The sequence below is a fragment of the Oncorhynchus gorbuscha genome, linkage group LG08, assembly GCF_021184085.1.
Source record: "Oncorhynchus gorbuscha isolate QuinsamMale2020 ecotype Even-year linkage group LG08, OgorEven_v1.0, whole genome shotgun sequence".
Classification (NCBI taxonomy): domain Eukaryota; kingdom Metazoa; phylum Chordata; class Actinopteri; order Salmoniformes; family Salmonidae; genus Oncorhynchus; species Oncorhynchus gorbuscha.
The window spans coordinates 15929796-15941930 of record NC_060180.1 but is presented as its reverse complement, the minus strand read 5'-3'; the positions used below and the strand labels follow the sequence as shown (position 1 = coordinate 15941930).

At 41.1% G+C, this 12135-nt stretch overlaps 1 protein-coding gene across 2 annotated transcripts in view; it reads right to left on the bottom strand.

Moving 5' to 3' along the window:
* Positions 1-11909: 11909 nt before the first annotated feature.
* Positions 11910-12135, bottom strand: part of LOC124041255 (phosphatidylcholine:ceramide cholinephosphotransferase 1-like) — a 54600-nt gene continuing 54374 nt past the window's right edge. For both annotated transcript variants that reach the window (XM_046358628.1, XM_046358629.1), the window contains exon 6: positions 11910-12135. This exon is cut by the window's right edge and continues 451 nt beyond it. The gene's annotated coding sequence lies outside the window, so the exon portion shown is untranslated.

Here is a 12135-nt window from a genome sequence, read left to right as displayed (position 1 = left end):
GTAATACAGTATGGGGAATAGTAGTACAAAGGGTGGTATATGGATTCAAAAGTTTTAGCAGGCTTATTGCAAAGCCTCTAAGCATTGGCCTAATGGACCTGGTAGCTTCATGACCATAAACAGTTATAGGCTCCTACATCCATTTAAAGGAATGTCTATCCTCCTTGTGTGTAGTTTCTACTGGCATGACCTCACTAGTCCACAGCTATGTCACAATAGTTGTATTATTATTCCAGGGATGTGATTGCATGTGCAATTGCAACATTTTATGTTATTGGTTATTTTCCCACAGCAAACAACTCCCATCATTCAAAATCGACACCTCATTGCAGTCAGTGGAGGGGTTCAGTAGATAAATCACCTTCAACTCCAATAAAGTTAAAGACTCTCCCTAACCTGGGTCTTACTGGTTCTGTAACCTCCAGTTTACCATTGGGAAGAGCCAGCAGCTCTGTAGGTTACAGAGTATAGCGTTTCAATAGATATTTTCACATCAGAGATTAAATCATATACAATGAATCTTTGGTCCATTGACCCTAGAGACATCAATAACCCAAATGGCCTACATTCATAAAACAATGTACCTGCTCTCTGCCAATATGATTACTGTATGTTGGGTTGTTATTCTTATTTCTATATGAAACATACCGATGTAGGATCTTAATTTGACCACCCTGTTGCAGGAGAACTTTCCCACAATGCTGGAAATGTAAAAGTTCTAGTGTATTTGAGGCATAAATAGGCTTCTGAAGTTTGTAGTTTCCACTTTGAAATTTCAGACTTGATTTAACCTTGTGAAAAATGTATCAACCACAACAAAAAATGTCAATGAATTATAATCCACATAATAATTCACATTTCCTGTTGCTGCAGAATTATTTTCCTTCTGTAGCAAACTATCTCAAATTAAATTAATTTAATTAATTATCTGTATAACTCTTGAGGGTAATTGGGTGTTGCACAGCTCTAAAGCTTTAAGAGCTTCAGTTCTTGTTGAAGGATCCTCATAAGAGTATGAAATACCTTGATTCCTAATGTGATGGTTCTAATCCCAGTAAGAGCTAAAAGACTTTCAACAATGACCCACGGGGCAATGTCATACCCACTAGAAAATCAACATGATTTATTTCAGAAATATACACTACCAGTCAAAAGGTTTAGAACACCTACTCCTTCAAGGGTTTTTGTTTATTTGTACTATTTTCTACATTGCAGAATAATAGTGAAGACATCAAAACTATGAAATAACACATATGGAAGCATGTAGTACCAAAAAAACTTTGAAGAAATATATTTTATTTTTGAGATTCTTCAAAGTAGCCACCCTTTGCCTTGATGACAGCTTTGTTTTATCATGGATCTCTTGGAACTGCCTAAGGGCCAATGTCTGGGTCTGAGACCACATGTTGAGAACCACTGTGGATTGAACACTTAGCTAACTAAACTAGATCATTACTCAAACTGCCCATTATATACAGTACATACAGTACATAAAGCATGAGACAGATGTGTCAATTGTAGTCGCCACTATAATCCATATGACCGTGAATGATCCATACAGGAGAGCAGCCAGCTACAGCTACTATGACGCATTGAATTAGAGAGCATTTCATTATAGACTAAGCTGTATTATCTAGGCGACACTCTGACAAATACGCTCTGACAGGCGTCACTGGAGACCAGACAGACATTCTGACATCTGCTCAGACACTGTCAGAAACATGTCCCATTTCCACCCTCCCCCAACCAAAAGAAACCCGCTAACAGCCAGAGATGAAACCCAGAGCCAGAGATGAAAGTAGCCTTCTGGGTAAAGGATGATATATGGAGGAAGTCACTTTCCTTGGCACCATAAGATTGTGGAGGACAGGAGCATGTTTAGTTTCACTGATTCTGAGAATCTACAAGGTAAAAGTGTCTCTACTATAAGACTTTCTACTTACTCTGTTCAGGCATCAGTGACATACGTGGATGATTAGCCCCCCCCCCCCCATTTTAATATATATACACTATGTAGTCCTTCTGTAGCTCAGTTGGTAGAGCATGGCGCTTGTAACGCCAGGGTAGTGGGTTTGATTCCCGGGACCACCCATACGTATAATGTATGCACACATGACTGTAAGTCACTTTGGATAAAAGCGTCCGCTAAATGGCATATATATATGTAAACAAAAGTATGTGGACACGCCTCAAAATAATTTGATTCGGCTATTTGGTGTATAAAATCAAGCACACAGCCATGCAATCTCCATAGACAAACAGTGGCAGTAGAATGGACTTACTTAGGAGATCAGTGGCTTTCAACATGGCACTGTCATAGGATGCCACCTTTCCAACAAGTTCCTCAAATATCTGCCTTGCTAGAGCTGATCTGGTCAACTGTAAGTGCTGGTAAGTCGCTCTGGATAAGAGCGTCTGCTAAATGACTTAAATGTAAATGTAAGTGGAAATGTCTCGGAGCAACAATGGCTCAGTTGTGAAGTGGTAAGGCCGCACAAGCTCAGAGAACGGGACCGCTGAGTGTTGAAGCGCGTAGCGAGTAAAAATCATCTGTCCTTGTTGCAACACTCACTACCGAGTTACAAACTGCCTCTGGAAGCAACGTCAGCACAATGACTGTTCGTCGGGAGATTCATGAAATGGGTTTCCATGGCCGAGTAGCCGCACACAAGCCTAAGATCACCATGCGCAATGCCAAGTATTGGCTGGAGTGGTGTAAAGCTCGCGCCATTGGACTCTGGAACAATGAAAACATGTTCTCTGGAGTGATGAATCACGCTTCACCATCTGTTTTTCATGGTTCTGGCTAGGCCCCTTAGTTCCAGTGAAGGGAAATCTTAACGCTACAGCATACATTGTCTTTGTCTTTCTAGATGATTCTGTGCTTTACAACTTTGTTGCAACAGTTTGGGGAAGGCCCTTTCCTGTTTCCCCATGACAATGCCCCCGTGCACAAAGCAAGGTCCATACAGAAATGGTTTGTCAAGATTGGTGTGGAAGAATTTGACTGGTCTGCACAGAGCCCTGACCTCAACCCCATAGAACACCTTTGGTATGAATTGGAACACCGACTGCGAGCGGGAGGGGGGGGGGGGGCTCAGTCAGGTCTCAATTTACTGTTGAGAATTAGAATAGTAGAGTACACAAGTTGCAATTTCAACATTTGGTTGTGCATCACCAGGTTTTGTGTTGTTATGTCAGTTGCTGACAGTCATTCAATTACCCCTTGTCAGCTAACATTTTTTAGAATGGTAAGTTAGTTGGCCGGACTATCTAAACTTGTAGTAATCATGGTCCAATTACCAACTGGGAGGGCACCCATTGATATCATATTAAAAACTGCAAAACTGCATAAAAAACAATGGTGCCCCCAACCCCCATTAAGTTGCCCATTCCTGCTCTAGACTAGAGACACATACAGTAAAATAATACGAACACAGTGCAGATGGTCACTAAAGTATCCCCATGGAGGTTTGGACCCACAAATCCTATTTTCCCATGATACCTTCTTTCCAGTCATCCCATAAATAAATCTCGTTCTCCATTTGCTCTCCAAGAATGTGCTCCCAGACTATGTTTGGTATTATGCCTTGAGAATGCACTACTACTTGAAATAGAATAGCTTTGTGAACTCCTCCAGCAGAGTGTTGTTTACCATGGCAGCATCTTGGTGAAAGGAACGGCAGAGCTGACATCACAGTGTAATGGCTTCATCTAGGCTGTTTTAGTAGTGGTTTATTCTGGCCATGACAGAGTATCAGACATGGTCAGGTTCTGGTCATTTAATTGTACACACCAATAGTTAATTTGTGACACGTTGATCATATTGTGATTGTAGTACTGTGTAACAGAGTACTTTTAAGTAATCTTTGTATTATTCAAGATGATTTGCAACTATGAGTGAATACAGGATAGCCTTGGGATGGTCAAATGTTGGTAGAAGACATGATGACAGTGGCCAGATTGGAGGACAGACTGACCCATTCTGCAAAGTGCACCATGCCAGAAAAGACACAATGTCCTTGTGGACAGTGTCTCTCTATAGCTCAGCTTATATCAAATTAAATCTAATTGTTTTAGTCACATACACATGTTTAGCAGATTTTATTGTGGGTGTAGCAAAATGCTTGTGTTTCTAGCTCCAACAGTGCAGTAGTATATAACAATTCATAACAATACACACCAATCTAAAAGTAAAATAATGTAATTAAGAAATATATAAATATTAGATCGAGCAATGTCGGAGTGGCATTGATTAAAATACAGTAGAACAGAATACAATATACACATATGAAATGAGTAAAGCAGTATGTAAACATTATTAAAGTGATTAGTGTTCCATTACTAAAGTGACAGGTGATTTCATGTCTATGTATATAGAGCATCAGCCTCTAAGGTGCTGAATTTAATAAACGGGTGGTAGCCGGATAGTGATGGCCTTTTAACAGTCTGATGGCCTTGAGATAGAAGCTGTTTTTCAGTCACTCTGTACCAGCTTTGATGCACCTGTACTGACCTCCCCTTCTGGATGATAGCGGGGTGAACAGGCAGTGGCTCGGGAAGTTGATGTCCTTGATAATCTTTTTGTCCTTCCTGTGACATTGGGTGCTGTAGGTGTCCTGGAGGGCAGGTAGTTTGCCCCCGGTGATGCATTGGGAAGACCGTACCTCCCTCTGGAGAGCCTTGCGGTTGCGGGATGTGCAGTTGCCATAGCAGGCAGTGATACAGCCTTTACAGGATTCTCACAATTGTGCACCTGTAAAAGTTTTTTGAGGGTCTTAGGGGCCAAGTCAAATTTCTTCAGCCTCCTGAGGTTGAAGAGGCGCTGTCCCCACTGTCTGTGTGGACCCTTTCAGATTGTCAGTGATGTGTATGCCAAGGAACTTGAAGCTTTCCACCTGCTCCACTACGGTCCCGTAGATGTAGATAGAGTTGTGCGCCCTCTGCTGTTTCCTGAAGTTCACAATCAACCCCTTTCATTTTGTTGACTTTGTGGGAGAGGTTTATTTTCCTGGCATTACTCCACCAGGGTACTCACCTCCTACCTGTAGGCTGTCTCGTCATTGTTGGTAATCAGGCCTACTACTGTTGTGTCGTCTGCAAACTTGATGATTGAGTTGGAGGCGTGCTTGGCCACGCAGTCATGGGTGAACAGAGAGTACAGGAGAGGCTGAGCACGCACCCTTGTGGGGCCCCTGTGTTGAGGATCAGCGAAGTGGAGGTGTTGTATCCTACCTTCACCCCCTGCGGGTGGCCCGTCAGGAAGCCCAGGACCCAGTTGCACAGGACGGGGTTCAGACCCAGGGCCCCAAAATTAATGATATGGTTCATAGTAAATAGAGCACACACAGAAGAGTGAATGTACAAGCCTTCATTCTAAAGAAGATTCACTCTCCAACACTCCCAGAGACCATGATCACTCTGGCCTAATTATTGAAGTAAGACTGTGTAGTAGTGTGTGGGAGTCAGGCTTGGCTGGCCAGCACAATCTCTCCAGACTGCCAGTAAATAGTTGAGTGAGCCGAGGACCCAGCACTTGAGATAAATATAATCTGCAGCTTCTTTCATCCAGTGAATAAAACTTCAGGGTTCTCCAGCTTTTCACAAGCCATTAGAAATACACTGGAGGTTATGCAAACTCCCCAACATCTAGAATGTAGGGCACTTACATTTAGGGCACATACAGGTAACTGCAAAAACAATGGAAACACTTGAGTAAATTAGGGATACAAAGTATACTGAAAGCAGGTGCTTCCAAACAAGTGTGGCTCCTGAGTTAATTAAGCAATTAATATCCCATCATGCTGAGGATCATGTATACAAATAAATAAATCGCTGGACAGGCCGGTATTTGACGACCATTGCTATGCCCTAATAGAATGACAATGGCCTCATCCTCGGGGCACGAGTGGTCACTAAACGGTTTGATGAGCATTAAAACAATGTAAACCATATGCCGTGGCTGTCTCTGTCACCAGATATCAACGCAATTGAACACTTACAGGAGATACTGGAGCAGCGTCTGACAGCGTTTTCTACCACCATCAACAAGACACCAAATTACTCTTGAATGTTCTAATAGTAGATTGCACAAGATGCAATTTCGAATTTGGGTAGTGGGTCATCTGTTTTCCTCTTGTCATGTCATTGCATACCTTAGAGGAGAACTATTTATAATTTCTAAGAAATATCCAGATCAACTGGCCCATGTCAGCTAACAATTTATTGCTAGTTTTTTTATCCCATAGATCTGGTTTTAATGTTTGAGTCACTCAAATATCACATGAATGCATGCACAAGACATGGCAAAATGTATAGAATTGCAGGAAATAAGATTGAAACCTGCAAAATGTTCTCCTTGCCAACAAGAGGTGTGTGAACAGTTTGTGTCATGAACAGTGCCTGAGCCTATAGAAATAGATGTGGTGTATACACATGGTGTATACACAATGCTGGAAGGGGGCCCCAGAGTGAAAATGTTTATGAACCTCTGTGCTACACCATTCTTCGTCCGGGTGGGACAGAAGACCACAACAATCTTGGGTTTCCGTGTGGTCATAACTTCTAATCTTGGACAAAGGACACTGCTAAAATGCTGAATGATAAATTGTTTTATTTGAAAGCCTCCCAGATATAATTATCTGTCCTATCCATTTATCATAGCTTATCTGGTTTACACAAAAGAAACACATGAAAAATTGTATTGTTGATTCACACAAATTAAACATACATAATTACGTTAGCTGTCATTATTCTAAAATAAAAATGTTTTTCCAGCTTAGTTTGCAACCATGGACTAACTTCTCTCCCAAACTATGGCCAGGAGACAAAACATTTGTTATATACAGTACCAGTCAAAAGTTTGGACACACCTACAGTAGTCATTGAAAGGGTTTTGTTAATTTAGACTATTTTCTACATTGTAGAATAAAACTCTGAAATAACACATATGGAATGTAGTAACCATAAAAGTGTTAAACAAATCAAGATATATTTTATATTTGAGATTCTTCAAAGTAGCTACCCTTTGCCTTGACAGCTCTGCACACTCTTGGCATTCTCTCAACCAGCTTCACTTGAAAATGATTTTCCAACAGTCTTGAAGGAGTTCCCACATATGCTGAGCACTTGTTGACTGCTTTTCCTTCACTCTGCGGTCCAACTCATCCCAAGCCATCTCAATTGGGTTGAGGTCGGTGATTGTGGAGGCCAGGTCATCGAATGCAGCACTCCACCATACTCCTTCGTGGTCAAATAGCCCTAACACAGCCTGGAGGTGTTAGCCCTAACACAGCCTAAGCACAAACCAGATGGGATGGCATATCACTGCAGAATGCTGTGGTAGCCATGCTGGTTAAGTGTGTCTTGAATTCTAAATAAATCACAGACAGTGTCACCAGCAAAGCACCCCCACACTATCACACCTCCTCCTCCATGCTTCACGGTGGGAACCACACATAAGGAGATCTGTATTTTTGTAACCAAAAATCTCAAATTTGACTCATCAGACCAAAGTACATATTTCCACCGATCTAATGTCAATTGCTCATGTTTCTTGGCCCAACCAAGTCTGTTCTTCTTATTGGTGCCCTTTAGTAATGGTTTCTTTGCAGCAAGTCAACCACGAAGGCCTGGTTTCCGGTTTCCGAGCTGGTCACGGGGCACCTCAGCCATGCTCAAGGTACTAAACGATATCATAATCGCCATCGATAAAAGACAGTACTGTGAAGCCGTCTTCATCGACATGGCCAAGGCATTCGACTGTCAATTACCGCATTCTTATCGGCAGACTCAACAGCCTTGGTTTCTCAAATGACTGCCTTGCCTGGTTCACCAACTACTTCTCAGACAGAGTGCAGTGTGTCAAATCAGAGGGCCTGTTGTCCAGACCTCTGGCAGTCTCTATGGGGGTGCCACAGGGTTCAATTCTCGGGCCGACTCTTTTCTCTGTATATATCAACGATGTTGCTCTTGCTTCGGGTGATTCCCTGAACCACCTCTACGCAGACGACACCATTCTGTATACATCTGGCCTTTCTTTGGACACTGTGTTAACAAACCTCCAAACGAGCTTCAATGCCATACAACTCTCCTTCCGTGGCCTCTAACTGCTCTTAAACGCTAGTAAAACTAAATGCATGCTTTTCAACCGTTCACTGCCCGCACGACTAGCATCACTACTCTGGATGGTTCTGACTAAGAATATGTGGACAACTACAAATACCTAGGTGTCTGGCTAGACTGTAAACTCTCCTTCCAGACTCATATTAAACATCTCCAATCCAAAATAACATCTATAATCAGCTTCCTATTTTGCAACAAAGCCTCCTTTACTCATGCTGCCAAACATACCCTCATAAAACTGAGTATCCTACTGATCCTCGACGATGTCATTTACAAAATAGCCTCCAACACTCTACTCAGCAAACTGGATGCAGTCTATCACAGTGCCATCCGTTTTGTCACCAAAGCCCCTTATACCACCCACCACTGCAACCTTTATGCTCTAGTCTGCTGGCCCTCGCTACATATTCGTCGCCAGACCCACTGGCTCCAGGTCATCTATAGGTCTATGCTAAGTAAAGTTCTGCCTTATCTCAGCTCACTGGTCACAAATAACACCCACCCGTAGCACGCACTCCAGCAGGCATATTGCACTGGTCATCCCCAAAGCCAACACCTACTTTGGCCGCCTTTCCTTCCAGTTCTCTGCTGCAAATGACTGGAACAAATGGCAAAGATCGCTGAAGTTGGACACTTATAATTCCCTCACTAACTTTAAACATCAGCTATTTGAGCAGCTAACCGATCGCTGCAGCTCCATGTCTTAAAAGTAATGATAGACTGTCATTTCGCTTTGCTTATTTGAGCTGTTCATGCCATAATATGGAAAAGGGCTATCTTCTGTATACAACTCCTACCTTGTCACAACACAATTGATTGACTCAAATGCATTAAGGAAACATTTTCCACAAATGAACTTCTAACAAGGCACACCTGGTCATTGAAATGCATTCCAGGTGACTACCTCATAAAGCTGGTTGAGAGAATGCCAAGACAGTGCAAAGTTGTCATCAAGGGAAAGGGTGGTTACTTTGAAGAATCTCAAATATAAAATATATTTAGATTTGTTTAACACTTTTTTGGTTACTACATGATTCCATGTGTTATTTCATAGTTTTGATGTCTTCACTATTATTCTACAATGTAAAAAAAATAGTACAAATAAATAAAAACCCTTGAATGAGTCCGTGTCCAAACGTTTTACTGGTACTGTGTATATATATATATTTATCAAGGCACATATTCCGACTTTCACTGCCTGGTTTAAGTTAGGCGTGTGCACTTCAAGTCAAAATATGGCCTTAATGTGCGTGCATCAAACGTCGAAGGATTTCAGAAACGGTTCAAACATTCCACCACGACTGGCTTCCTTTTTAAGAGAGAAATATCTGGATTGAATGGTCTCAAGGGGAATATCCCCAAACTCCTCTCATGTTACAGCTGTAGATGGCTTTAGAGAGGTTTACATCAATAAGCCTATATAGAGACATCTGATCTGCCATTCACATTCATACATTTTTGACATAGCCGCAGCTGTCAATGAGAACAGCATTTAGTCTCACATGGGTACATGCTAAACTCATTACAGTTTATGCACTTATAATATAGCCATAAACATACGACCTTATACCCCTTGAACGAAGGTATCCCAACCTTTTCTTTAGAGGACAACCACCGCTGCCTCCTCAAGCTAAGAGGCCAAATTACAATTTGTCAAAACATTCATCAATAGAAGAAATAGCACATCAATTCAGCATTCAAATTATGTCATCATTATCGATTTAGTACTGATACTCTTTAGGACACAAAAAAAAACATGACGTAAAAATGTACAACAATGATTAGAGGCTAGAGCTCTTTTTAAAGAATAAATACAATTGAGGTCCATTATATTAACCTGTCCTGTCTCACCATTCAGTTCTATTAAACTGGGCCATGCTGCATTTTCATAACAGAAAGTTCCATGTTATAATCAGTTCAGTCTCTCCAGTCAGACAGCTGAACTGAGGTCATTTCTTACTCGAACCAGCTCTACTTCAGGAGAAAACATGTTGTGCTGTTGGAATGGTAACACACAATCATTTTAATGCACAAGTGTATCGAGGATCATTAGAGACCATTTTCACATTCATGGTAATCAGTACGTTGTCTGTTGTGTGGATTTGTCCGTACATTAGATCCCCAGTACTGTGCATTTGGCCCCCTCGCCCACTTGATAACCCCATTGGCTTTGTACAATTTGTCAGCTTCTTTAGTAGGTAGTTGTGACTAAACTATTTTTGGCATTGCAAACTTGCCAGCCAATGTAGTTCAGGACAGTACCAACACACTTTGCCTCAAAATTCTGTTTTTAAACAAGTCAACATTGAAAAGCCCTATACATTTGACAAAGTTCAAAGATGGCATATCACCACTGAACTGCATTCAGATCAACATGTATGTCAATAAGACAGATAAATAATCGCAAGAAGCTCGTCTTTATCAGTAGGGCCAGGACGATACCAGTATATACTCGTCAGTATCGTGGCAGGGAAACAAAGCACGAAGCGGGATTAAATTCTTCAGGAAAACAGTCCTAATGTCAGAATCAAACATCATTAAGATGCCATCTACAGTCAAATGTATATATTTTCCAAGCTATTTATTTATTTAAATGTACCTTTATTTAACTAGGCAAGTCAGTTATGAACAAATTCTTATTTACAATGACGGCCTCCAACAGCCAAACACAGACGACGCTGGGCCAATTGTGCGCCGCCCTATGGGACTCTCAATCATGGCCTGTTGTGATACAGCCTGGATTCTAACCAGGGTGTATGTAGTGACACCTCTAGCACTGAGATGCAGTTCCTTGGACCGCTGCGCCACTCGGGAGCTATAGCAAATAATATTTAACATACAGTAGGTTTTTAAAAGGACCAAAGAGTTAGCCTGCTTCGGGTTTTCATTTTTGCAACTGAAAAAATAGTGATACTGGTGTCCTTCCGGCCCTATTTATCAGTAAGACATTCTGGCAGGCTGCATTCAGGAACACACTGCTCTATTGGCTAGGTCGACAACAGCCAGTAAGATGTATTTTCTGGGTATGTTTCGAGAACACTGTTTGACAAAATAGGGATTCAGTATCTCTTACAAAGACTTGTAGGTGTGCTGCACAACTCCAGTACAGTCCTTGAGGTCCAGAGGGTTTCCATCATTCTTTCAAAGTTAGCAACTAATCTTTGATGCAAGTCAATGAGCTTTAAAGTCTTAATGACATGTTAGAGGACTGAAAACCCTCCAGGACCATCTTGCAAGGACATGGTTAGAATAGGATTGGAACAAGATTAGAACATGGTCAAGACTGGCTAAGGGTCAGTAAATGATTAGGACATAACCAAACAACTTAACGGTCCTTCATTAACTGCTATAACATCACCGGCTATGGAAAAAAACATTATATATGAAAACATAAATAAATTGACAGGACATTTCACTCATCTCAATGTTTTTGGTTTTGGGAAGACTAGTTACCATATAAGGCTGGCATCATTATTCTTACATTCATGCGAACAGGACTTGAACGATCATTTGGAACCGCTTCATGCCGACCTTGTGGGCAGTCAGACAGACACGCGCGAGGCAGAGGAACACAGACACATAGTACAATCAAGCTAAGGAAGGCACTAGAACAATTCTAAATAACACAGATTCTTCTGCTTTCAGCATTCAATCTTGAAAAAGGTACAAATCTAAAAATATTTTTGGGGACATTATTTGTTTTGAAAAATAAAGTTGCAATTGTTAGAAAAAAAACGTTTTTTGCACCATTGCCACGTTGTAGTTGACAAAAAAAGTAATTTGTTAAAAAAAAAAAAAAAAATTGCATCTAAAACTCCCCCAGACAACGTATGGCATTTTGGTTATCAAATAAACATTTCAGTGACATGTTTTGCACTTGGTAGACCTTATCGGACCAGAATTTCTCAAATTATTTGCAGAGGAAAAGAGTCTAAACTACTTGTTACAGCCATGGTCAAAACAACAACAAAAAAAATAATCAAAATATAATATTTAAATATTGACCAGATC